Source organism: Balaenoptera acutorostrata, chromosome 1 (genome assembly GCF_949987535.1).
Source record: "Balaenoptera acutorostrata chromosome 1, mBalAcu1.1, whole genome shotgun sequence".
NCBI classification, from domain to species: domain Eukaryota; kingdom Metazoa; phylum Chordata; class Mammalia; order Artiodactyla; family Balaenopteridae; genus Balaenoptera; species Balaenoptera acutorostrata.
In genome coordinates this window covers 52943343-52969695 of record NC_080064.1, presented here as the reverse complement: position 1 = coordinate 52969695, position 26353 = coordinate 52943343, and the positions used below count along the sequence as shown (strand labels likewise).

At 42.2% G+C, this 26353-nt stretch overlaps 1 protein-coding gene across 4 annotated transcripts in view; it reads right to left on the bottom strand.

Moving 5' to 3' along the window:
- NFIA (nuclear factor I A) overlaps window positions 1-26353 on the bottom strand; it is a 379131-nt gene that overhangs the window by 7959 nt on the left and 344819 nt on the right. The window lies entirely within an intron of this gene.

The window sequence follows — 26353 nt, the reverse complement described above, 5'->3', positions numbered from 1 at the left end:
GGACAAGTCACAGCATCTCCTACTCAATTTCCTTAGATGTACATGAGGTAGATTTTACGATGTAAAATGCTCCTCTCAAGCTCAATCTTTCTAAAATAATGTTTTCAAAAATGACATAAAATAATCATGTGGTATCAAGATTTCATCCTATTAGCTGCCGTGACGTCCAAAGGAAAAAAATGAGGTCACCTGCATAGCCCTCGTACATGCTTTCGTTCATTCGACACTTATTTAGACCCTTCCATATACCTGCTGGGCCCAGTTACCTTTTCCTTTCATAAATCCTTAGGTGATTAGCTTTGGGCAATAGTCTGGTGATACGTCACTCGATATGCTGGCACTTCTTCTATGTTAGCTAAACAAAGTGACCAATTATGGTCTAATATCAGGGTCAGTTTCACAAGTGAAATAAAGTATACGGCTTTTGACAACTTTTCTCCAGAAATACCCTACCAAATTCACCACATTTATCATTATTCACAGAAACATCATCAACCTCTGGCAAAAGTGAATGCTTCCGAAATCTCTGAGTTGACAGCATCAGAAAGGGTTACATTTGGGTTGATTCAGTCAGATGAAGGCTCAGCCGTGTCCAAGAGATTCAATTAGGTAAAGCAGGGACTCGTTTTGATCCCAGGATAAATGGCGAAGTGATAGCTACATGGAGGTTGGGATAAGATTTCCTGGTCACACAGGCTACCTTTGATCTCCAGAGGACTTGAAAAAAACCTAAGCCTAAACCGAAAAACTACTCATCCTGTATACTTTTAGATGTTATTCTTTGACCACATGCTTTGAGGAACACAATAAAGCCTCTTGTGTACTGAAAGGAAATCATCCTGGCAAATACACACGGCCTAAATCGAACTGGACAAAAGAAAGAAGAGGGGGGAAGAGAGTCGCGGGGAGGCAGACTCCAAACTATTATTTCTCGTGGGCCTCCCGGTTAGCTGACGTGGCTCCTAGTTAGAGCCGAGGCGCCCTCTAACAAAAGTCTCAAACTTTGGGTGCGGCGAATAACGCTTACAATTTCTGTTCTCACACTTTCTAAGTCAGTTGTGAAATTCCAGACTTCTTAAATCTGACACTGTGTCGTAGTTCTTGAAGCAAGCACCTGGGACCCAGTGAGTCAGCAGGGGGAGCAGTTTTCCATACCACAGTTTCTGGACACAACCTTGGTGCACTACAAAAATCTGCAGTGCCTCTACGCTTCTCTTAAAAAGCAAAGCAAAGGAAAAAAAAAAGTTTCTTCACACATCTTACTATTCAGTGTGTGCCTTGCCGACAAGGTTACCCCAGAGCAGCTCTGTAATCCTTCACTGAAATAGGCTTTATTGATTGCTCTGGTCTATTGTTCTCTTTTCAAGTCCCCCAAGTTCAAGTTCATCCTGGTGTTACATCATGTCTGGTTGCTAAGAGCAACCAGACAGACCCAGACGTGACTATCATTAGCAAGAAACCCTCCGCTCTCCTCCCACCAACCTTCCAGTGGCTCTGACGTAGCAGGCTCACTGCAAACACATTGAAGTATTTATTCTGCCTAATTTATGACCTACACAGCAAGCAAGACCCCCACTCCAAAAACCAACACTGTTGTATATTTAATTAATCTGTCTTTCTCTGGCACTTGGGAAAGTTAGACAAAGGACTAATTATTGTGTTTCACTCTCCACACTTTTCTTTTGGGGGGTGAATATTTGCATGGGAAAGAAAACTACAGGCCCAGCCTTGGCCACCCACCCCCCCTTTTTCTTTTTGCCCTATTGACATTTCATGAAATACTTTAGCTGCTTAAGGGAATTATAAAAAAAATGCGATGTGAATGTTACTCCTTCTGAGTTGGTATTCAGTAACACAAATCAACTCATGACATGTTTAAATTTAAATGCTAACCACACACTCTCAGAGTTACTTTAAAGGTTAGTTTTTAATCAATAGAAGTTGCTGACTCCGAGTTTTTGAGCCTAGCACTGCAGCTCTTGGGCTTTTGTCTAACGTTAAAGCTTTCAAACTTTTTTTTTTTCCTTGGGATGATTTTAGCAATGATTTGCAGACACAGAAGGCTATTGTGCTCTGACCAGCAACATGTCACCAGAGGAGCGAGTTGCCCTGGGGTGGGGTGTCAATATGGCTCCTGAAGGCCTGGGTTAGGGGTCTTTAAGAACTCGTGAAAAAAACTTAATTAACCCTTTCAGGCCCAAACCAAAACCTATTCTCAAACTTTTTCACTCCTATAATTTGACCATTAGTCCTTATTTCAACATTACACTAATCTTCATGACAATTAACCCGGCTACTTGACCAAGGCTTTCCAGAATGGGAAGTCAGCCGGTTAGGGGAACTACACAGGGATTTTTTTTTTTTTTTTTTGAATGAGGGCTCTTTGATTAAATAATTTATTTGTAGAGATGGCAGATAAACAATTATAATGCTAAAAAAAAATCCATCCATTTCATCGAATGTTCTCATGATCAGTTTGTAGCTGAAGACCCTCCTAAGTCCGTTACAGACGAGTGTGATAGTCGCACGTGTGTAAGACACTCGACTTCTAAAAACTTCCATGAACTACGAATGACGTCCAATGAACAAGATAATGTTTGGAAAAGCCCATTTTTCTCTTGTGATGTTTTATTATAAAATCTATTATTCAAGCAGTGCAAGTTTCCAAACATTACTTGACGAATAATTCTGGGCATTTTCTTCTTGGATCGTACAAGAAAAATATTAAAGAAATCTGAGATTGTTAAATTGTTGGGGTTGAGGAGAAAATCACTGGGAAAATGTTGCCACATTAAACAAAATTCATTTATGGAGAGTCAAAAAATTGTCTTCAGATATTTACTGACATAAGCTTAGGTTTCATATGGTTTCTGCCTTCATATTTTATAGCCCTTCAATCTAACCTCCTGTATCCAGATGGACTACAAAGGAATCTCTGTCCCTTATCTGCAGTGAGTTCCAATATTACAATACAATATCGGATGATGTTATCTTGATACATTTACATTAAGGAAGTAAACACAGAGCTTTGATCTGTTTTTTTTTCCTTGCGAACTCTCAGCTATAGTAGTTTTGGAGATCCATAAATCCACACTCCCACGGGGGCTCGAGTTAAGTAAAATTACTCTGTTACATTCACAATTTCTACAGTTTGGGATGTGCTAAAGGAGGAGGGGAGGGGGCTGGAAGGGGGGGTAATTGTCCTCTCTCAGTGTTCAAGGTGAAACATCAAAAGAAATCTGCAGTCCAGGACCAGAGCTCAGCTTTCCTCTTCTCCAGTCAAATGAAGAAGTAATCTCATCAGGTTGGAAAGTGCTGACTAAGGATTTAATAAAGTGCCTGCAGATGTGGCGTCTCTAAGGTATTCAACTCATGTAATGCAAAACAGCTCCACACTGAATGTGCTTATAAAATTTCATTTAACCATTGCAGCGCGACTTTTTTTTTTCACCTTTCTCTAAGGAGTTTTATCACACTTCCCGCCCCTTAATTTACAGCTCCATGAAAGTTCGAATCCCATTCTGCCAGGATTCTGGAATACTCACAGTAGTCAGGTTTTATGAACCATAAACAACATCTATCCGGCTGCATCGTAAGCAGGAAGCCTGAAATGGCTCTTGGTAGCTTTGAAAGCAGTCTCTTTCCTTTCCTATGTTGTAGGGAGAGCAATTAGGAAACTGAGGTTACTTTCCAAAATTTGGTCAGGAGGGTGCCTAAGACATGGTTGATGAAGACTCAACTTCTTAGTTGACACCAAACATTCTAATGCAAATAACGACTTTTAAAAAGGCTTTTAATTACACTTTTCACTAAGAGGGCAGGATGTATATTTTAGAAACAAAAGGAAACGCAAGTCTGTTTGAGATAGCTATATTTCACTTTAACCAAAAAAAGGGAGAGGGTGCTAGGGGTGGGGGTGGGGAGGGCGGAACAGACTGTGACGCAGCAGAATCTGTTTTTCAAATTAAAAAGTTAAACAAAAGGCCTCAAGGGCAAAGTTGAGCGCTGCGGAAGGAGGTTGTTAATGTGGAATCCAGAACTGGGTGTGACACTTTGCTTTCTTCTCCAGGCAAGGTGGGTTATTTCAGGACATTCACACACAGAAAACAGAAACACGCAAATACAGGGAGGCCTCGGCCCCCAGTCCCCACTCCTTCCTACTCCATCAGCCCCCGAAGAGGACGTTGCCGACCAGTACTGCATGAGTTGCGGTCAACATTTTGACTTCTCTCTTGAGCAGACGCTATCTCTTCTGGGTCACATTAATCCAGTTAGTCATTTTTGGCTTCCTGCTCTTGTTCGATGAGCTCAAGCCCACCGTTTAGCCCAAATGAGTTGTCCTTGGCAAATCAGCCAGAGGTCTGGAAGCCTCCCCTGCCCGCTTCTAATCCAATGGAAATGGACAGGGCCTCGGAGTGAGAAACTCCTGGTTTCTCACGTTAGTATACATCATTTGGGAGTACTTCATCACTTACGTAACAAGTCCTAGCATCTACTGTGTGCTTTGTATGCTAGGCTCTGGGGATATAATGAGTACAACAGATACGGTACCTGCTCTTAAGGAGTTGCCCTGCAGAAAGAAAGCGTTGGATTTTAGACTTCTATATCCTTCAAGAGACCAGCTACCCTGATCTTCTCACAGTTGGATCTTTAAAAACTTATGTCAGCCGATAAGGCTGAGTATCCAATGTCCGAGGGACCCAGGACCTAGTCCCACTTTTTCCATTGACTAGTTGTGTGACTTCAAGTAAGCAGGACTCTGTCCTCTGGCCCCTAGAGGACTACTGTAGGGCCATTCTGCATTCCATGAGGGGAAAGCAGTTTCTAACACTGGCTCCTTCTGACAAAGGTGACACGCTGTACCCAGGTGTCAGTTATTGGTCTTGCCAGCTACGGGCTTTGATCTCTGCAGCCATTTTTCTTGTGTGATTTTGTTAATTAAAGAAAGCCTGTTTTCAATAACACTAAACCAAGACTTGTTTATTGTACAGGAAACTACTAAAATGTTAATGGGCAGTGACTGGCCCTGCTTACCTTCGCGGCCTTATCTTTTCACTGCTTGTACTCAACACTTGTGCGGTGTCAACCTTCTTCCAGATCCCCCCAAAGCCAAATACTTTCCCTCTGCTGGGCCTTGGCGCAGGGGTCCCCCTCTCCTTGTCTTTGCTAATGCTTGCCAGTCTTTGCTGTCTCAGATTATCAGTCCCTTCTTCCAAGGGGTCTTTCTCCAGGCCTTTAGTCCCGGGGTTTTACCTCTGTCCCAGTCACTGAACTGTCACTAACCTATTTTTTTCCCCCAAGAAAATGAACTGTCTTCTTGCATGTGGCATCTCCAGCGGCTTAATAAATACTGTTGCATAAAGGAAGAAAGGAAGAAGTGAGGTATCTCCAAGGCTCCCAAAGCCTGGTGTCGGTTACTCCAACGAGGCATTTAGATGCGTGACTTCTAGCACGGCTGTGCCACACCCACGCTCGTGCCTCGTGTCCACATCTCCCCAGGTGAAGGTGCTCTCCCCAGAGAGACACAGGTCTCCACAAGCCGCCCCAGGCAGTTCTGATGGAAAAGCTCTTGTGACGGGGCCAACTGCAGCCAACTGCGGCCGTAGCATGTGCAACAGTTTTGTAACATGGACCGCGGCCTACTTACTACGAGCTCAGAGGAGTTGTCCAAACCACCACTCCCTGGAGAGTGACGTGCTGCTCCCGGCCAAGACCTCCGTTTGGTTCAAACCTCAAGACGGGAAAACACTAATCTTTTTACCCAATAAGCCATCCAGCACCTCCAAACCTTGAGAGTACATACACAATCCAATTATTCCAACGGTCGTTCCAAAGTCTGACTCTTTCACTGTATTCCAACTTGCCCTAGTGTCTGCCTCACCATCAAGTAAAGTTCTTTTTTTCCGGTTTCTCTCTACGTTTTTATCAGGTAATCTTTTTACCTTGTGAAACCAAAGACTTCCGAATTAAAAACCGCACTCTGGCCCACTCACATTTGCTCGGCCGACTTACTGGAGGGCTGAGTGCACAGTCGTTGAGAGGTGGGACACTGGAGTCAGAGTTAACAGAATCCCATCATTTAACTAGTACACCATTACATGCTAGTTAAGTGATCTTAGGTAAGTTAGTTAGCACCCCTGCGTCTCGGTTTTAGACTCCGTGAAATGGAGATAACGACTTTATCAGTTTTTGTGGGGACCGAATGAGCTAATGCCTGGAAAGAGACAAGTACAGAAAAGCCGAAAGCCAGGGTAGACGGGTTCTCTAACTATAAAGTGTGTACAGGCCTTAAGGTCCACAGGAGACCTATGGGGGACCAGTTCCCTTGGAAAGGCATTGATCAACAAGGCGGCTTTCTCTCATTTAATGATATAATTTCTTAGTTAAAGGTAGCAGTTGCGTCAGTTCCATTTCCCCAGTTGCAGAAGAAAGTTCTTGAGAAAATAAAAATCTGTCTTTAATTGCGGTATTAAAATCAGAGCAGCGAAACCAACTGCACAAAAGGAATTGGCTCAAGTTTATGAAAGGCATTTGGGCCCTTGCCTTGCAAGGCTGAACTGCATGCCTTGGAAGTTGGGGATGAGGGGGAGAGGGGATCCGGGGTCGGGGTGGGGGGGGGGAAGGGGGGAAGGGTGTGGAGGGAGGGAGTAGTCAGGCAACCAAGTGGGACAGAAGCAATCCTATTTTGGTTTTTGTTAGCGAATGGCATACTACATAGATCAGAGACTTCTTATAAAATACCAACCCCCAGTGTACACAAAGCACAGGAAAATGTGAGGAAAAAAGGGAAAAAACGAAAAGCAGCTTAGGGTGTGTTAACGCTGCTATTCTGTCAGCTTAAAGAGTATTTTATGCTTGATCAACAGCTCTTTTTTATTGTGCTTTTCTTTCATTCATTCAAGACATCAAAGCCAGGCACCGCCAGTGTACCTGCCCTTCTGGAGCCGCTTGTGAGGGGGGTTCTAATGAAGCACGACTCTGGGAGCGGAGACCCCCGTGGACACGGCAGTTCAAAGGGAATATTTCAACAATGATTACATTTTGTAAATCTTTTTATGAAAGAGACAGCTTATTTCCTGCTTTTTCATGAAAAATAGATTATCCATTAAAGTGAGCCCACGCCACGGAAGCTGCTTGAGATCTGAGGCGCAAGCGTGGAGATTAGGGGGACAAGGACCCGATGAAATCGTCCAGAGTTCCTATCTATTTGCCTACGATGGCACTGCGTCTGCTCTGGGAGGAGCCCAGACGGTGCGCTGGACGGCTCTGCTGCGGAAAAGGCTGTGACCAGGGTGTTCTGAGGTTGATGTTTCAGCTTGGGCCTTGTGTCTGTTATTTGTGCTTTAAGATGTTTTTTGATTCCACGACGTCCAGCCAAATATCAGAAGGCATCAGGCAACCCCTTTTATTGCACAAACGTAAGATGAAAGATTTTAGTTACAGATTCATTAAATGCTGTATTTTAATGCTCTGAAAAGGGACGACCCCTTTTCCGTATGGGAAGTTAGCCATAAAAAAAGAGCTGGCTCTGGGCTGAAGATACAATACAGGCTTTATTATTGGCTAATGTCAGCCCCAAAGGCAAAAATAAAGAAGGCAGCCTGGCCCTTTGTAATTTCTGATTTTCAACATTAAATCATCTTTCCCCTAGTCTGTCTTTCTTTTTTCTTTTTTGGCGGCAGGGAGAGTTGAGGGGAACAGGGCAGGAAGAGAGGATGATTTCCTGGGGAGCTATGAAATGAAAAAAATGTATGTTTTCTACACATCAGATTCCAATTTTAATTAAATGCCTGTTGTCTAACAAGTGCAGACGGTCACACTTGGGGCTGGCCCAATGGTGGCCCAGGGAGGTAACCTTTCTGGTTTAAAAAGAGAGGCGTGGGAGTGGAGGTCGGCGCTCAGCCGAGCGTGGCCACGTTACAATAATCATGCCACCGAGTGCCTCCCCACTCCTGCTCTTCCCCCAGAGCCGAAAAGCTCTTCCCAAACATGACTCAGGTTCACAGTAAATCTATCATGTAGATTTACTGTTCCGATTGTGCAGGTAGATAAAATCTGGTAAGGAAAAAAAATAACATTGAAGTGAAAAGTTCAGTAATTTCAAAAATTCTCCCAGAGACCTCCTGCAAGAGAACGACAGAAGATGTTCTACTTTGCCAGAAATGAATTCCCAAACTAACCTTTCCAGTCAAGGAGCCCTTTAGGCACTGGACGGTACTTGCCCCCTGTGCCCATTCCCACCCCCCGCGGGTAACCTCTATGCCAGGCCCCGAGCACAGGTCTTCGCTTCGGACCTTCTCTGTTCCCTGTCCAGGGTCCTTCCTTCTGTCCTTTCCAGTCCCGTTTCCTGCCTCCCTTCACCCACCCCTCCAGCCAGTCTCTCTCTCCCTCTCTCCCTCTCCACCTGTGTTCAATCCCCGACAAGAATGAGGGCAGACCCCTACTCTCTCAAAGGCTATGCAAAGCAGCAGCCCTCCCCACTCCATTCACTGGATTAAGAGGAAGGAAGCGGGCACACTCAACTGCAACCGCAACTACCCCGCCTGGCAGCCGGGATGGAAGCTTGTGTATTGAGCCAAACAAGTGAGGCGCAGAGGCGGGATCCGGACAGAGTGCAGAGGAGGTTGTGGCATCTCGGTTCTCAGATTCTTGAGAGAAGAGAGCGAGAGTACAGTAAGATGCAACTCAGCACCTGACTGTGAGGCAGGGGCCTGGGTTCAAGTCTCAGCTCAGTCACTGGCTGCCCTGGGACTCTGGCTGCTCTGATTACACTACAAAGATCCCGTTCCTACACTTTGACCTTCTGGGAACACCTGCTTTTCAATTGTATTGGTCCAGGAGTCATCTTTTCCTTGTTCACTGTGTAGATGTGATACTGGCAGGGATAAAACTGTTCATATCCCTCACTGAGGTTAGAAGGAGCTTGACCATGGAAAAAGTCAGAGACCTAAATTCTAGTCTGTGTGACATCAGGGGTCACAACTTTACTTATCTGCAGAACAGGCCTCAGTATACCAGTTGTTATAATATTATTATATTATTTGGGGGAGGAAATAACAAACATAGAGACAGATCTTTGAAATATTGGCCTAAAATGTAAGCAGCATCATTAAGGGAGGCATTGGTGTGACCTAGATGTCACCCAACGGGGTTAGGGTTTCATCAGAGCCAACTGCCCTGGATAAAAATGGAATGATTTCCCCAAGTCCAGTCAAAGCTCTTACGTGCCATCCCTGAAAGCACAAACTAGGGATCAGTGAACAATGCTTTCCTCCTCCTTCTGAAAATGTGGTAGGATTTAGGGTTTTATGGCAACAAAACTTGTCTTTGTTAAGACGTGACTTGCAAAACAAACCCACATGGGGGAGTTGGCAGTTTCAAATGACAGTACTTTTTTTTTAATGCTGAAACAGCAAATGTTTTTTATGTTCAGAGTTGTTTCCTTCTATATTTGTAGATTAAATTTACAACTAAGCAATATTCACTACTACAAACAATTAGACTCTTCCTGAATATTCTTCCAGGGGAGGTGAGTTGGAAGCTTCTCGGTAGGGCTGGGTTGGGGGATTGTGCAAAGGTGAAATCCTACAGCATTAAGGGTCGCTGTCAAAGGTCTTATCAATGATTTGGATGTGAACATAACATATGTTCAGGAATCTATGCTTCTGGGAGAGAGGTAGTATCATTCTAACACAGAAAATTTAATCCATTTTTACCTTTTAGTAATGACTTTAAAGATGGTGATTTCATAAGCAAAGATTCCTGAAGACATATTTAAGAATGTGTCATAAAATCAAGCACACAAACAAAATCACTTACTTTGTTTTCAGATGAATTCTGCTTGGTAGTGCTCTCCTAGTAATTGAGATTTAAGAACAAACTCAGAACTCGTACACACAGTGCCGATTTGGAACAGTTCCATACCTATCACTTTATTATATTTTAATGAAACCAGTTACAGATTGGATGATGGTTATGTGTTCTTTGGCTTTTTAAATACCCTTTTCTCTTGTTAAATCACCCTATGGCTAGGAGATCCCATTGTTCACTTTGCAAGAATGGTGGCAAATTCAAATGACACATATTAACTTTCTTTCTGATTCTGCAATCACAAAAATCTTGCAAAGATGCCACCTTGTGCTATCCTAAAGGCAGTTCAGTTAAAAAAAAAAATTACTTGAAGACTTTCTTTTCCTTTAAAGAAGTGACTTGTCTGAGCTGAAATATGGCTTCCTGTTCTACTGCATCAGCTTTCTGTGTTGTTCTCCAGGAACAGGTTTACAAGTTCAAGTTCAGGTTTAAACTAAATAAAACACTCCTCAGGAGTTTATAACTGAGCCTCATTTACATGTGCTCCCTCTGAACTCTACCGGCCTCTGTACACTAGTTTCCAAGGCTTGGGGGAGGAATGTTTTACAGTTGCAATCTGTACTGCTTTCTCAGGCATTTTAGACTCAGAGGCCAGGCAACAGCAAGCTTTAGTTAGTATTAAAAGTTTCCTCAGATGTACTATAAAGTCAAAGAAAGCGGGGAAGAAAGACAAGGCCAGGCCTGGAGAACTGAATCTTCTTAATTTTCCCGATAAGGCTTTCGTGGTAACATTCCAGTTAAAAAGATTCTGGATGCATATTCTAGAATTCCATAGTCATGACTTTAGATTTCTCTGAAATCATTTTCAACTCTTTGTGGAAAGTGGTCAATGCATATTTATTCCCTCCAAATATAAGACCTAGGGTTTGTGTAAACTGGTTTTCTGACTTGAAAAATGTAGTTAAAAAGTGTTATGAAGATAAATGTCCCCAACTCAGAAGGGACTCCTTATTATGTTTATGAAAAAACCTAAGGGATTTTTGAGGTCAAAAAGATCTCAGGGATTTTCCAGCCAACAAAGTTACACTAGAGAGGAAGAAACGGCTATTTTTGGTTTAGAAGCTTGAAGGGTTGAAGTAGGGGTTCTGAGATGCTCATAGAAACCAATCTGGAGAGAACTGGCTTCCTGGCTGACTGAGATTAAGACTCAATCTCCTTGCTAAGAAGGGTCCTGGAGTTCAGAGAAAGCAGTGATGGTCTTTGTGGACAGAAATGGAAGGAGAGCCGGACAAACAATACCAAGAACTCTGCCACTCAACTTCTCTGTGAATTTGAGTTGAGCAAGAAAGTGGGTACAGCAATAATAAACCAATGCTTCAACACCTGAGTGTTACTCTATAGCATCTTGGCCCTGGAGCAGTTCTTTCCTGATAGGTGAGCATACCCGGCATTGCAGGGTATGGCATTCCCAGTACTCCAGCTTCAGCAGTTGCATCCCTGCACAGTGACAGGTGATAAGTCAGATAAATAGCTCAAAAGAAAGCACTGCTGTGGGGATTCAGAGAAGAAACTACCTGGCTCAGGGAAGATGGACTGAGTCCATTGTGAATCTGGTCTCAGTTTGTGCCTCTGATTAAGAACACCTTCCTAGCACCGTGGTTGTGAGGATGAAGTGAAATAATACATGAAAATATGGAAGTGTTTTGTCTTTTAACTTAAACTAAGCTGTTAAACTAAGGTGATGCTGTTTTTATGTATGTGTCTTCCTTTCTGACATGGGGAAGACAGAAACCTTATCTCTATATGCTAGCCCATATAGGCCTAGTACATAATGGGCACTCACTTTTCTTGGATAAATACAATAACAGCTTGAGTATGCTGGCTATATCCTCTCTTCTCTCAATCTCTTGAACTTAGCCTAGCTCAAATGCTAGACACATTAAGGATTTTTAAAAACCAAATTAAATGTGAATATGCGTCCAAATAAAACCCTTTGCTATGAACATAGTAAGTTTCTTCTATTGGATAAAGACGTGAATAAAAGTAGAATCCACATAGATGACATTCTGTAGAAATGAACGATAAAATTAGTTTCTTTGGGGGCAGCAGTTTACTTATGACGACTGAATGAAATCAGGACTCACAACCCTAAGAGTTTCTCTGCCTTTGGCCAGGAAGGATTGGCCAAGCTGCAGAAAGATAATAATCTGCATATGTGATAGTCTCTACTATACCATTGGTCACTCAATCCCAAATTACTGAGAATCACATGTTCTCTCCTTTGTCTAGTTTTTGTTTCTCTTCTTTCTTACTCATAAATATCTATCCAATTTTGACTCATTCTCCACTATCCTTTGAACTTCTGCCTTAAGGGTTGTTGCAGGAAACAAAGTAAACATAACTGCCAATGTCAATTTTTTTTTTTTTTTTTTAAGTAACTCTGGCAAAATGGTGGATGGGAGGAATTCGATACTCAAATGCTTTGCAGATTTTCCTGAGGATTTAATCTATCCATGCAGATCTTAATTCTTCTGAAGACAAAATAATTTGATAGTTGACCTGATAGTTCAAAAAGTTTTACATTCATCAGTGTGTTGGTAGACTGATGCAGATCTAATGTTATTTCATTCATGCTGAATCTTAGGGCAAAACAGTACTCTCATCCTTCAGCAATTTTCTTTTAGAAACAGAGGCCACCAATTTGGAAATATGCTCGTTGGATGGAGCTACATGGAAGGCACAGGATGAAGAGGGCAAGCTATTTCCTGGACACAAATCAGGCACTTGGAGAAGCTGCCTTCTCTCTCCTGCTCCCTTAGAGTTATTCAGTGGGTACAATCCCTCATCTTACTACGGAGCTTAATTCTGTGCCTGGTTCTTATTCAAAGCAAGCAGCCAGGAAGGGGTGCAGAGGGACAGTCCAGATTTGACGTCACTGTCCCCAGGACTGAGGAGCACTAGTGAATTCCATAAGGAGTGTCATTCTGCAGTTCTTGTTTTACAAAGGTCATTGTGATGCAAGGCCCAGGGTAAAAGCCAAGCAAATAGCGTTCCTGGAAGATGGTGGGGTGGGTTAAGGGAAAGGATTATGTTATTAGGAGAGAGGGGTGAAGAGAATTTGGTACATCTTTAGACTTTGACAGGAAAAAATTTTTGGGAAGAAGCCAGCAGAGAGATACAGCCTGGCCCTAGCTGAATGGTAATGATGGAACTAATAGCAACATTGAGAGCTATCCAGATACCAGAGAGAACAACTGGCAGATATTAAAATCATTATAAGATGTGAAATTATACCTCTTGCTGCGTCATTATCACTACATTTCATAATATTTGTCTAGAAAAGCACACAAAGCCTATCAGGTTAAATTAATCCTAATGATCAATTTCAGTTTTTATTCTAATTAAACAATTTCAATTTAATTAATGTGAGCACAGAAATTAGGCAAAATTACAAATGTAAATGTTGAACTTTAAATCAAAGGTCCTCCCGGCTCCCTGCCTCCTATAGAAGTACCTTAAAATATTTGCCTGTGAAAGTAGATGGGAGTTTTAACCTTTGTCTGCACTGTGAAGGACAGAAGTTAGAAAAATACACCACCGAAAGCTTCCCCAGAGCACAGACAGAAGCACAGGTTTAAAACCCACCCCCCACACACACACCACATGCACACAATACTAGGTGGTAGTGTGTGAAGATAAATTCTGCACAGTGAACTTTGGAAGCATATGCTTTTGTTCCTCAGGATTCCAATGCACTTGGGTCAGTCTAATGGATATTGAACTTCTATAAATCACCTCTGTAAAATAGAAACTGTGCACCCATATCCTAAGCCACATATTAAACTACCAGTCCCTTCCCTCCCTGGTGTCAGAAACCCTGCCTCTCAGACCTGCTTTGCCTCTGATTAGCTGTGTGGCTTCACAAGTCGTTTCAACTCCCTGAGCTTGGGCCCTCTTGTCTGGAGGGGCTGTTTAATCAAAAGTATACACACTTTATTCCAAAATGCACTTCAAGTCATATCTGAAAAATGATGGGGTGTGGAGGTGACAATCTTTAAGAAAACTATCAGCTTCAGGATTCTGAATTTCTGTAACTTCCCAAAATACCAGCATCTTAAAATGGATTTGAAAATGGCATGGGGTACATGTGTCTGAGTCATCCTATAAACACCTTTAAAGAATTTTTCTTCTCCCTTAATAAAAATCCTAAGGAGATGGGATCCAGAGCTCTACAAGTTTGAAGAAGAAAAGGACCTGTAAATGGATTCTTTCCCTACAAAGAAGGAAAAAGATGGCAAAAATATGAAACAGAAAAAAAGATAATGAAAAGAAATGCATGTTCTTTTTTTTTTTTTGTATTTAAAAAACTTGTCCTGGTGAATCATACTTAATAACATGTCTGTAGTGTCACAGAGTCTTGGTCTTAGAAGAATGTTATATGCAGCGTAAGGTTCTATGTTATTTCTTTTATCCATAAAATAGCCACAACTTCTTTTCCCACAAATAAGCCTTCATCCACGAGCCCTCATCATGACTTGTTCACAATTGTATATGAGAATTATTTGACAGCAATCGATCCACTATTACTGTTTGGGGACATTAAAGGAGAACAGCAGAGTAATTTAACAATATAGTTGATTAGTGTAATAATCATCATTAAATTTAGTAATAAGAGTGGGATTTCTCCTTACCTTGGTTAATGATCATGGACAATTCATTTCTTGACTGCCAGTGGTAGAAACAGTTTTTAAAATATTAACTTCTGCCTCTTGGGAATGACACTTAGCCCATCACATTTAATTTTTGACCTTCACTGAACAGCATGATCCTAATCTCTTGATTTTATAATCTTAACTAGGAAACATTAAAATATGGATTGACTCCAGTTGGCAGGAATCTTTATGTTCTTTTCACTAAAAAAGCTATAAATCCAATGGTTGACCTTTTATTTCCAGGTCACAAATGACACCCACTCACTTTTGTCCATTCACATAGGATTTATGTTAGGGTCTACAGGTATAAGCCATGAAAGTTGAACTTTAATGAAATGTCTTTCAAAGATGTGCACTTAACCAAAAATGTCCCACAAAAAATTAGCGGATGGCCTTTTAAAAACATCTATTATATCTTCAGGTTCACTGCTGGCTTCAACTAAATCTATTTTTCACTTGTAGTAAGTTTCTTTTAATAGTAGCATTTTTCTGAGGATATAAATTAGGCTTGTGTTTGGGATGATAATAGTACCTTAGTTCCCAATTTAAGTTTCTAAACTGAAAGATTTCTGAAATGTTCTCTTTACCATCACCATAATTCATCTATCTCCAGCTGAAAAATGTTCCTTGTCCTTTTTCACAGAATCAATTGTATTGATGGGAGGTGTTCTGTGTTGTCAATCAGGGAAATGTGATTTGATGGGACCCCAAAGCAGTGAGATGGGGGAAGGAATACCAAACCCGCTCAGGTCCACGCCATCTGAGTGAGATCAATGTTTCCCATAATACTCTTCCTGTCATGTAGCACCCTGTCACAATTAATAATGTAGAAGGAGCTGATTAACTTAAGTAAAGTGCTCTCTGCTGTGTAAACACATAAAGATCTATGAGGCAAAAAAGGGGGGGGACAGGAAAGAACAAAACGTCATTTTTATTTTTCACGTGGCCACGTTCTCACTTTCCATTCTTCTCTTGTAACAATTACTATACCAGCCATTCTGATGGAGTCGATAAATTGATTTGGGTCTTGATGCTGCAGCAAAGCAGACTGATCTGAGACACCATTATCTGCATTGGAGAGAGTGTGTGTGTGTGGTGGGGCTGCACTTTGGTGGCAGAGGGCAAAGGGGCAAGGTCAGGAAAGGCAAGTCGGCATTGTTCTAGATGGGAAATTAAGGCTGTACACGGAGTTTCCGGAATGGATAGATGCATGCATGTGTGTGCACATGTGTGTGCATGTTACGTGTGTGCATGTGTGTGTTGGTAATGGATGGAGAAAAAGAAGCCTTCAACTTGGCTAAAGGATGCAGCCTAAGTAATACAGTATGCACCACTTATTTAAGTCCCGGTGGTATTTCAGTCACTCACAGCCATCTGCAATTCAATGAGGATCACCACCCCATTAGAGCCAATCATGTCAGCTGCGTATCTGACAAAACAAACATTCAGAAACTGTGCTCCTAGGTTCATAACTTGTTTTTGCACTGGGATTTTTTCCTTCTCTCCCTCATCCAGCATAAAGTTTAATAGTTTTTTAATATGAAATTATACCATACATAGAAACTCTCCATATACATTCTTCAGTGTATTTTTCCTCACAACCAGAAACTGAAGCTGTTAGCTGAGCTTTAACTTGCTCCTTGGGAGTATGCTAAGTATGTTCTTAATAAATAAATATCATTCCACTAGCTAGTGAGAGAATTAATGGCACAGTTTATGGAAAATGGACATGGGAGGATGGAGGGAGAGACGACGCAGCCCAGGGGAAAAATTACCAGATTACCTCTGGGGTTCTCACCATATTAACATTTCTATGTCTCTACCGGCAATCACGGGTGCCTGGTCCCAAAGATGAAGGAGGTGCATCCTGCCTCACTTCTGGTGCTGACGGAGGTTCCATTCTAAGGAGTGAAAAGGCAGCAGCACACGTCAGCTTTCCCTGTGCCAGGATGGGGTGCTGGGGGCTTTACATTCTAACCATATTGAATTTTCACAAAATTCTAAGTGGAATGCAGGAATTAATTTATAATTTTATAAATGTGACATCTAAGGGTCAGAAAGGCTAAAAATTACCCCAAGGTCACTGTAGAAGTCTGCTCAGGCTGCCATAACAAAATACCATAGACTGAGTGGCTTAAACAACAGAAATTTATCTTCTCACAGTTCTGGAGGCTGGAAGTCCAAGACCAAAGTTCTAACTGATTTGGTACCCGGGGAAGGTCATCTCCCTGGCTTGCAAATGGCTACCTTCTTGCTGAGTCCTCACATGACAGAGAGCATGCTCTCTGGTGTCTTTTCTTTTCTTTTTTTTAGCTGCACTGCGTGTCTTATGGGATCTTAGTTCCCCGACCAGGGATTGAACCTGGGGCCACAGCAGTGAAAGCACTGAGTCCTAACCACTGGACCACTAGGGAATTCCCTGTCTTTTCTTAAAAGACCACTAATCCCATCATAAGGGTCTCACCCTCATCTAAACCTAACTACCTTTCAAAGGCCCCATCTTCAAATACTATCACATTGGGGGTTAGGGCTTCAACATATGAAATTGGGGGGGGGGTTACAATTTAATCCATATGAGTCATGTACTGAGATAAATCAAAATCAAGTCCATCTGGCTCCAAAGCTTCTATTTTCTCTACTATGTTATACTGCCTTGGAGAGGAGAGTACCTCATGACCATAGGTCTTAATGCTGCTACTACCTGTAAAATCTCAGACCTCATGCATGTTAAACCAAGCTAAGTTAAGGTTTCTTCACATATAGAGATCCCACTGTGCCCTTCACCTGCTTCCCATCTCCCGCAGAATAAAGTCCAAGTGCCTTATCATTGTATAAAGGCATGTATGTATTCAAGACTAGACCCCGTTTAACTTGCCAGCCTCATTACTCAACATTCTCTGTCATTTACCTTACATTAACCAACATACGAAACAGAATTCTCTGAACACACACCACTGTTTCTCTGCATGTGCTGTTCCCCTCTCCTGGAATGGAACTATTTCTGTCTCCTTCCAAACTAGCTCATGTGAAATCTCCTCTAGAATATCTTCCATGAATTCCCTGCTTCTCCCCCGGGTTAATTACCTACTCTCTGTACTACCTGTAGATTATACATACTTCAACTGTTTCCCTTACCGTATCTTACTATAATTTGTTTACTTTTCTCCTTAAAAGTCTGTGAGCAATGGATGCCAGGGATTGGATCACATACATCAGTAGTACCCTGTGGCAGGTACCAGGGATATAGTATGTGCTCAGTAAATTCTGGTTTCACAATCACATAGCTGGTGAGTGGGACAGATGAGCTAGGAATCCAGATATTTTGACTCCTAGTCCAGTGCTCATCTTACTTTACCAAGATGCACTACGGTCAGTTCCCTTACTAGACCTTTCTATTGTATTGTCCTTCCATTCCCCCCACCCCTGACCCCCGGTACTACTGCTTCCCCAATACACATACATACACACTTGGCCATAGATCCACGGACGGGAGATTGTACTTGAGAGGGGCAGAACCTGTGTTCCACGAAGGCTGCCTTAAATGCAAGGCTGCCCTGGGCTGCCCTGGGCCGCAGCTCCATTTAGCCCAACACATTCCGATTCTGGGGGTGGGGGGGCAGGGGGGTGGGAGGAGTGGCAGCATGTGCGGGGAAGGGAGAGTGTGAGGGCGAGGAACACCGGACCAGGACAGCCTGTCCTAACCCAGTATCCCAGCTCCAACCCAGGGATCCAGCTTATCACAAGATCATGTGGTTCATTAGTTAATGTGTAAAGCATTTGGAAAGTGAAAAGCCAATTAGAAGTGCTAAGTTACTTTGTCTCTGCTATAAAGGAAGCGATGTGAAGCCTAAGGAAAAATTCTCAGGCGAATATTTTGGGGGAAGCCTGCACTGTGGAATGTAACTCAAGGAATAGGCTCCAACGAAAGGCTATACCCCCCAAACATAGGCCACTGATAAAAGAATGTGTCTTCGTCCTCAATAAACAAACAGGAAGGTAAACAAGTGGGTGTGGGAAAAGTGGCCAGGAAGAATCACTGAGAACTCACGTGAGATCTTTGAGAATCTCACATTAGACAATAGGCTCTGGCCTTGGAACTGTGTGTATCTGTGGAACCTTCAAGGTCTTAGACTCATTAGAAGGCCTGGGAAAGCCTGTGTCCTAAAGGAACCCCTCCTAATGCGAACGGTCATTATTTAGAGTGCAGAAACATTTGGTAAAGCAAATTCTTCCCCGGTATGGGATTTTCACATGCAGGGGCTTTGTGGAAAGTGGGAACCCCACCTGTACTGCCTTCTCTCCTCAGAGCATGTAGCAGGGCCAATGCACTCATTTTCCTGTTCTCTGAACTCTGTTGACTCAAGCTCAGCAAAACTAGGCTCTTTTCTTTTGCAAAGGAAGCATCTGGTTCCAAGTCATAAAAGAGAAACCCAGAACCTATTGCTGACTGTTTGATAAGCACCTGGGAGGGCACGCGGAGGGCACTGTTTCCCAGAGTTCCCCTGCAATTACAAAGGCACATGTCCTTCAACGCAGCCTTTTCAGAATCCTCATTTACCAGAAGTACCTTGACCCAGCCCTGTGGGAGCTGGTCTGCAGAAAACTCCAGTACTTCTGCCCAAATCCTGGACTCCAACACAGGGCTGAAATGAGATGATCACTGTACACTCATACATGCACACAGCATACCTGTCTCCTAGATGCACAGGGAGTGAGTGTGGAGGAAAGGCACTGGAAGGAGACAAGCAGCAAGAGAGGAAAGGAGTCAAGTGCAAGAACAGGAGTTGAAAACAGCATGAAACCTACCAGGGAATGGGAAAAAGGAAGATGGCAGATACTGTTAACAGTCTACCCACTATCTATTGCCCCCCCCCCTTCTTTCTGCAATTTTGTTTAGGGAAGACAATGTGACCAACCCTGGGTAATGAGTCATGATCATAGCCAATCAAGATAGTTTTGTGTTGGCTTTCTTGGCATCCTTTGCAACTAAAGATTAAAATGTGACCAGTTTTAGTCAATGAGACCCAAGTAGAAATTTGCTAACAGGAAACAGGGAAGGAATAAGGCAGGATCTTTGTTCCCTGCTATAAGAGGAATAATGGGGAAGGATATGGGTATGATGCCTGGAGCTGCAGCAGTCATTTTGCAGTCAGAGGCACCTGCTTGTGGATGCTAAGAATGGTAGAGCAGAACGTTAGAAAGAGCAAGGTTCCTGCTGGCATCATGTAGCAGCTGAAACAATGCCACCAACCACTCACTGACAGTTTTCTTGCTATGTGAGAAAACAAAAAAAAATCCTGATTGGCTTAAGCCATACTTAATTGGGTTTTCTTCTATGAGGTAGATACTTTATCACCTTCATTTCATAGATAAGGAAACAGAATTTTAAAGGGTAACATGTCCAAGATCACTCAGATAAATGGCACAGCCTGGACATGAAAACAAGTCTATCGTACTCTCCAATTCATGACTTTTTCCTTGTTCCCCTAAAGAAATCAGACCATGGGCGTCAAGAGCATTTCCCTTAGGAACCCTCCTCCGCTGCTGGTGGGAATGTAAGTTGGTGCAGCCACTATGGAGAACAGTATGGATTGTCCTCAAAAAACTAAAAATAGAGTTGCCATATGATCCAGCAATCCCATTCCTGGACCTATATCCAGACAAAAATATAATTCAAAAAGATACACACACCTCCTATGTTCATAGCAGCACTATTCACAATAGCCAAGACATGGAAACAACCTAAATGTCCATCGACAGATGAATAGATATAAAGAAGATGCGGTACACATATAGAATGGAATACTACTCAGCCATAAAAAAGAATGAAGTAATGCCATTTGCAGCAACATGGATGCAACAAGAGATTATCATACTAAGTGAAGTAAGTCAGAAAGAGAAAGACAAATACCATATGATATCACTTATATGTGGAATCTAAAATATGACACAAAAATGAACTTTTATGAAACAGAAACAGACTCACAGACATAGAGAACAGACTTGGGTTGACAAGGGGGAGGGGAGAGTGAGAAAGAGATGACGTGGGAGTTTGGGGTTAGCAGATGCCAACTATTATATATAGAATGGATAAACAACAAGGTCCTACTGTATAGCACAGGGAACTATATTCAATATTCTGTGATAAACCATAATGGAAAAGAATATATATATAAAAAGAATATATATATGTATAACTGAATCACTTTGTTGTACAGCAAAAATTAACACAACATTGTAAATCAACTACATTTCAGTTTTAAAAAAAAGAGCATTTCCCTCAGTATCCTGAAACTTCCACTGATTGGAAACATCATTATCAAGACACATTTCAGGGCTGGAAATTTTGACGGCAGTTCTGCATTTGATACTGTGGTTTTCTGACTTCACTGTAAGGCTATCATCAAATTCTGATCTAACTCCTCTCAGCTCTTTACACCCATTCACAGCTTCTTGTTTCAATCTTTTCCCCCACTTCATTTTCTATCCCACTTTTCCCACAATCTCGAGGGCTAATTAAATAAATACCAGACGTTTGGTCCTTTCTCTTCTTCCACGAAATCTAAAATTTCCTGCGAAATCTCCCTTTCCTCTTCCCCTTCTCCATTGCCACTGATCTCATTTAAATACCGGAAAAGAAGCAAGCATGAAAGGAACCACTATTTATTGTGCACCTACTGTGTGTCAGATCCCATGTAAGCCCCTCACCTTAATTCTTTCAACGATCATCAATTCGCTTCAAGTAAGAAGTTTCCCCAAATTTTTTTGGAGCAAGGCAACACACAAACAGAAAGGCTAAAACCAAACCAAAATATGCCATTAAACATGACGGGATCTCCGAAGTACTAAAAACTGAGGGAGAAAAAGGAGACCAGTACCTAGAACTGAGGCTCTTGCTTGGTTCAGAAGTGAAATTTGTGGCCGAGGACAACTAAAACGCGCTGCCCAATTAAAACTTGAAAGACAACGGTTCTGTTTATTGAAAAATGTGTTTTGAGCGTGTCTCATAGGCTGTCCGTGAGTCAGCTGCCAAGTGGCAAGAACTTACAGGCTGGGGTGGGGGCTGGGAAGCTGGGGGAGTCGCTCCTGCCCACAGTAAGAGGGAGCAGATGACAGGCGTAACATCTCCGCGAGGCGGTGCTGACTATTCAACACCTACGGCTGGAGCAGAGAACATAAGAGAAAAAAATGACCAGGCACTGCCTTTCCCCGCAGATTCTGGGGGGTACATTCATTTGCCACAGTCCTTGCCACCCTCAGAGACGTGATTTCCCCTTGGGAAGTCTCTTCTTCCTTGGGGCACAATTTGGCTTAAGAGGAGAAACGGCGTGCAGGGCAAGGATAGATGTGCCCAGTTGAATGAGGCTTTTGGAGTACCTTTAGGGCAGATGCTGAGTGAAAGAATCCACGAGATACTGATCTTGTGGAGGTGTTGTCCTAATTTTGTCCTAACTGGATGGTTACTTTAGATCCCGTGTTTGGTGGGCAGGTTCTGCCCATATCTACACAGTAGCACATGAGGACGCATACAAGTCCTTCCCTGATGGGGCATGCTGAAGGGAGTGTGGGCTCTGGAATCAGAAGCGGGTTTGTGTCCTGGCTCTACGAACCCCCGGCTATGTGGTTCTGGGGAAGTCACTTCCCTCTCTTTAAACCTCAGTTTTTAAATCTGTATAATGGGGATAATAATAACGGCTCTGCCTACTTCAAAGGGTTGCTCTGAAGATCAAATGAGAAAACACTTTGTAATCCAGAAAATACTGTTTAAGTATGAGTTTAGTTATCAACTGAACAACAAATGCTATTATTTGGTGAGCATTTAACAGGTGTCAAGCATTTACTTTCTCTACACTAACAGAATTTAAGACTCAAAGCAACCGTAGAAGGTAGATAAATACAGTTATCACCATTTTACAGTTAATAAACCAGGCTAGAAAAATTGAATTACAAAGAAAAAATTTTAAAAACTACAAAAAATGAAGCACACATACTACTGCTAAGTGATGAAATAAAGCTCCAACCAAGATCTGAAAGGAAAGCTCACAATCTCAGCTGCTCTGCTATCTGGGCTCTGGGCAGAGGCTGGCTGTTCTCACAGATGCAGACTAATGTCATTAGTAAAGGTCTTTTTCCCAGGCAGGATGAGAGAATGAACTCAGTCTTGATTTCACAGATGCAGGCTAATAGGAAACTGGGGCAGGTCTTCAGAAGAACCAAGTGCAGCGTCGGTCCTATTCCTTGATGTAAGAGGATGAGTCAATCTTAGACCATAAAGAGAAAACGGTCAGTAACCTTTCATTATAAATGGTTAAGGATGAAGATAGTATTTAGGAAAGAGAGAAGTTCTGGAGACAGACTGGTTCAAACCCTGGCTACCTCGTTTGCCATGGGGCAAGTACACTCTTTGAAACTTCAGTTTCCTCATCCGTAAAATAGGGATAACAGCACCAATCTTAGAGGGCTCTGAGGCCTGTAGGGAGTGCAGGCACACAACCTGGCATGCACTGGAGCTTAATACAGAATGCCCATTTGGCCAATTAACTTTTTTCAAAGTTAGGAGTAAATGGAATTTTATCTGCCATTCCTCTCCAATCCTGGGAGTTTTCAGCTGTATGGGCTTGTAACAGAAATGCTCAGATCCAATTCTAACTAGAAGCGGGAAGGATAATTTTTTACTTTCCTTTCTCTAACGAAATCTGAGTTTCCTGCCTTTGCAAATTATCCAGGCTGCTCCTTGAACTTGTGTGTGGTACCTAACCTCCTACAGGCAGGCAGCTGGAGTCGGGGCAGGGAGGGGGCAGGGAATGGCTTCAGCTCACTGCAGTGCAATCTCAAGTGAGCTTGGTGTCCTGGGTGAGAACATTACGCAAGAAGGGCTGTTTCTTGGAAATGAGGGATTGGGGGGGTGGGGTCTGGCTGATATGCCAGCAGTGGGAAAGGATTCTAATTTTATCTGCTTGGTCCAGAGAAGACAGAACTCAGCGTGTCTCTCTACCTAAGATGGGATAAAGCCTTATCGACCAGCTCATGGCAAAAATTAAAAGTACAGAAAAAAGGTAAAATGTATAAGAACCAGACCCATATCATCAGTCCAAAGTTAGACAAGGACAGAAAAACTATCTAGCCTTTTCTGTCCCTTACACCCTTTGGGAAGTTCTTCTACCCAGCTCTCTGGTCTCAAAGCCTCTTAGGCAAATCCTTATTGTAACTGGTATCACACTGCATTATTAATGTTGTTGTCATTACTATTATTCTTTACATCTGTTTCCTCTATTAGACTTTGAACAACTTGAGGAGAATTGTTATTCCCTGACTTCTGTAGGTGTTGGGAATATAGTCAGAAATGATGAGTGATTGATGAAAGGGACTTAGGAAGGTTTGCATTTTGCAGATTGCCTGAGCTTTGGTTTCTTAGGCAGAGTTTCAGGAATATGACACACAGAATGGCAACAGATCCAAACGCTCTCCACATCCACCACCTCCCTATGTTCCTTGTGCATCCCCACCAAAGGCAGACAACGGGTGCTATGCCAATAATTTAGCTCTGCAGGGACCTCTCCAGATCAGCACGTTTCCAGCACAGTGAAGTGTGTGGTTTGTGCATACATTTGTAAATTTCATGAGGCAAAGGCAACCACACTGCTTGCGAGTCAGGCAGCTAAATGATTTATTAAGCAAAGGTTACGGCACCTGGGTCTTTTTGTCAACAAATCCGGCCCATGCCATGCCAAGCGATTCTTCTAATAACCCAAATGGTAATTTGGTTTTAAATAGCATTTCAGATACCACAATTCTGTTGAGGTAAGAACAGTGATAGATTTGGGTGGCACGGAAGAAATGCCTGTTTTCTAGTATTGTTTGCACTCATTTTTCATTTTAAAGAATTAGTCCTCATTGGCGTTCTGCAGGTTAAGCATTTTATTTGAACATTCTGATTAAACTAGAACCTGAATAAAAATGAGTTCTTTGCTCAGTCCTTCTGTGTGGGAATTGGTATTTCTATTTATTACCTCACGATGAAATATTAACTTTTTTTCTCTAAATAAATGCCTCCTCTTAATGGCTCTCGTTTTCAGGGATCAGATTAAATTATGAGATGCAACTGAAATGGCCATTGGCTTTCTGCTGTTTGAGGCGATGTCATGCTCTCTTATATCATTCAGTGGGCGTGCAGGGGACATTAACAGTGTCCCAAGTGAAGGAAATACTCTATGCCCCAGAGTCTTTTCTATATGTTAGTATCAACTGTCATGGTGGACAATATTGAAAAATAAGAGATTCGGGGGGCGGGGTCACGGTTTCTTAGAACAGATGGGTGTTCTAAAGGCTGTCAGGAGATGGCTACCCCCCCAGTGTTAATGATGAGCTACAAAATGGAGGAGTATACGGAAAACGAAAGGCAAATCATGATAGTAGCAGAGGTAGCAGGCAAGTGATTCAGAAGAATGGGACAGATAACTTGGCAGGAATGTTCCAACAGAGCCAAAAGCTGGGGTGAGATAGACAGTGCAATTGGAAGGCAATCTGAAAGAAAACTAGCTCAAGGCAAGGCTAAAGAGGAGGCAATTCTGTCTCAGTGAAGGGAGGAATTCTCTGGAGGAAAAAAGATAGACTGGAAGGGAAGGAGGAGAAAAAATGGCTTTCAATTATCCACGCTATCTTTCCCTACCAATCATTACAGATGATGAATAGGTGCAATAAAATCCAATATTCAATTTTTTCCTATTTACATGGAAAGAAGGCCATAATATATTGTTACGGGGAAGAAACAGCAGGTTACCAAACAGTGTATATAATATGATCTCATTTTTGCAATATATTTGTATGCGTAGAAGCAGTCTGGATGGATTTAGACAGAAATGTTAACAGTAGGACTACAAGTGATTTTTATTATTTTTCCCATCTGTATTTTCCACAATTAACATGTATCACGACTGTAATAAGAAAAAGTCATTATTTTTAAACTTCCTTATGAATCATGTAGATTCAACCCATATCTGCTGACTACCCACTATGTGTTGGACATGAGAGCACAAAATGACAGTGGATTTTTTGATAAACAATCCACTCTTCCTGGCTGTTTTACAGAATTTTAGACACTCAAGTGGAGAAAGGACCATGAAGAGTTTATCTAATGATTACATTTAAAAAATTGTGGTGAAATACACACAACATAAAATTTACCATCTTAACCATTTTTAAGTGGACAGTTTAGTGATATTCAGGACATTCACACTGTTGTGCAACCATCACCACCATCCATCTTCAGAGCTTTTTTCATCTTATGAAACTAACTATACCACCAAACAATAACTCTCTACTCTGCCCTCTCCCCAGCTCCTGGCAACCACCATTCTACTTTTTGTCTCTATGAATTTGACTACACTAGGTACCTCACATAAGTGGAATCGTATAGTATTCGTCCTTTTGGGACTGGCCTATTCCACTTTGCATGTCTTCAAAGTTCATCTATGTTGTAACATACTGCAGAATTCCCTTTCTTTTCAGTTCTGAATAATATGTATGATACCACATTAAAATGGTATATACACAATAAAATGTATATACCATATTTTGTTTATCCATTTATCTGTCAATGGACATTTGGATTGATCTTACCTTTTGGCTATTGTGAATAATGCTGCTACGAACATGGGTGTACAAGTATCTCTTGGAGACCTGGCTTTCAATTCTTTGGGGTATACACTCATGATTAGATTTTAGTGCAATCTCAGATTTAAAACCAGGGAATACGTCAGTGGTATTCCTGAGAGTTGAGCATCAGTCTCTGTTTGAATATCTGCAGGGAAAGGTGCTCACCGGCCCATGAG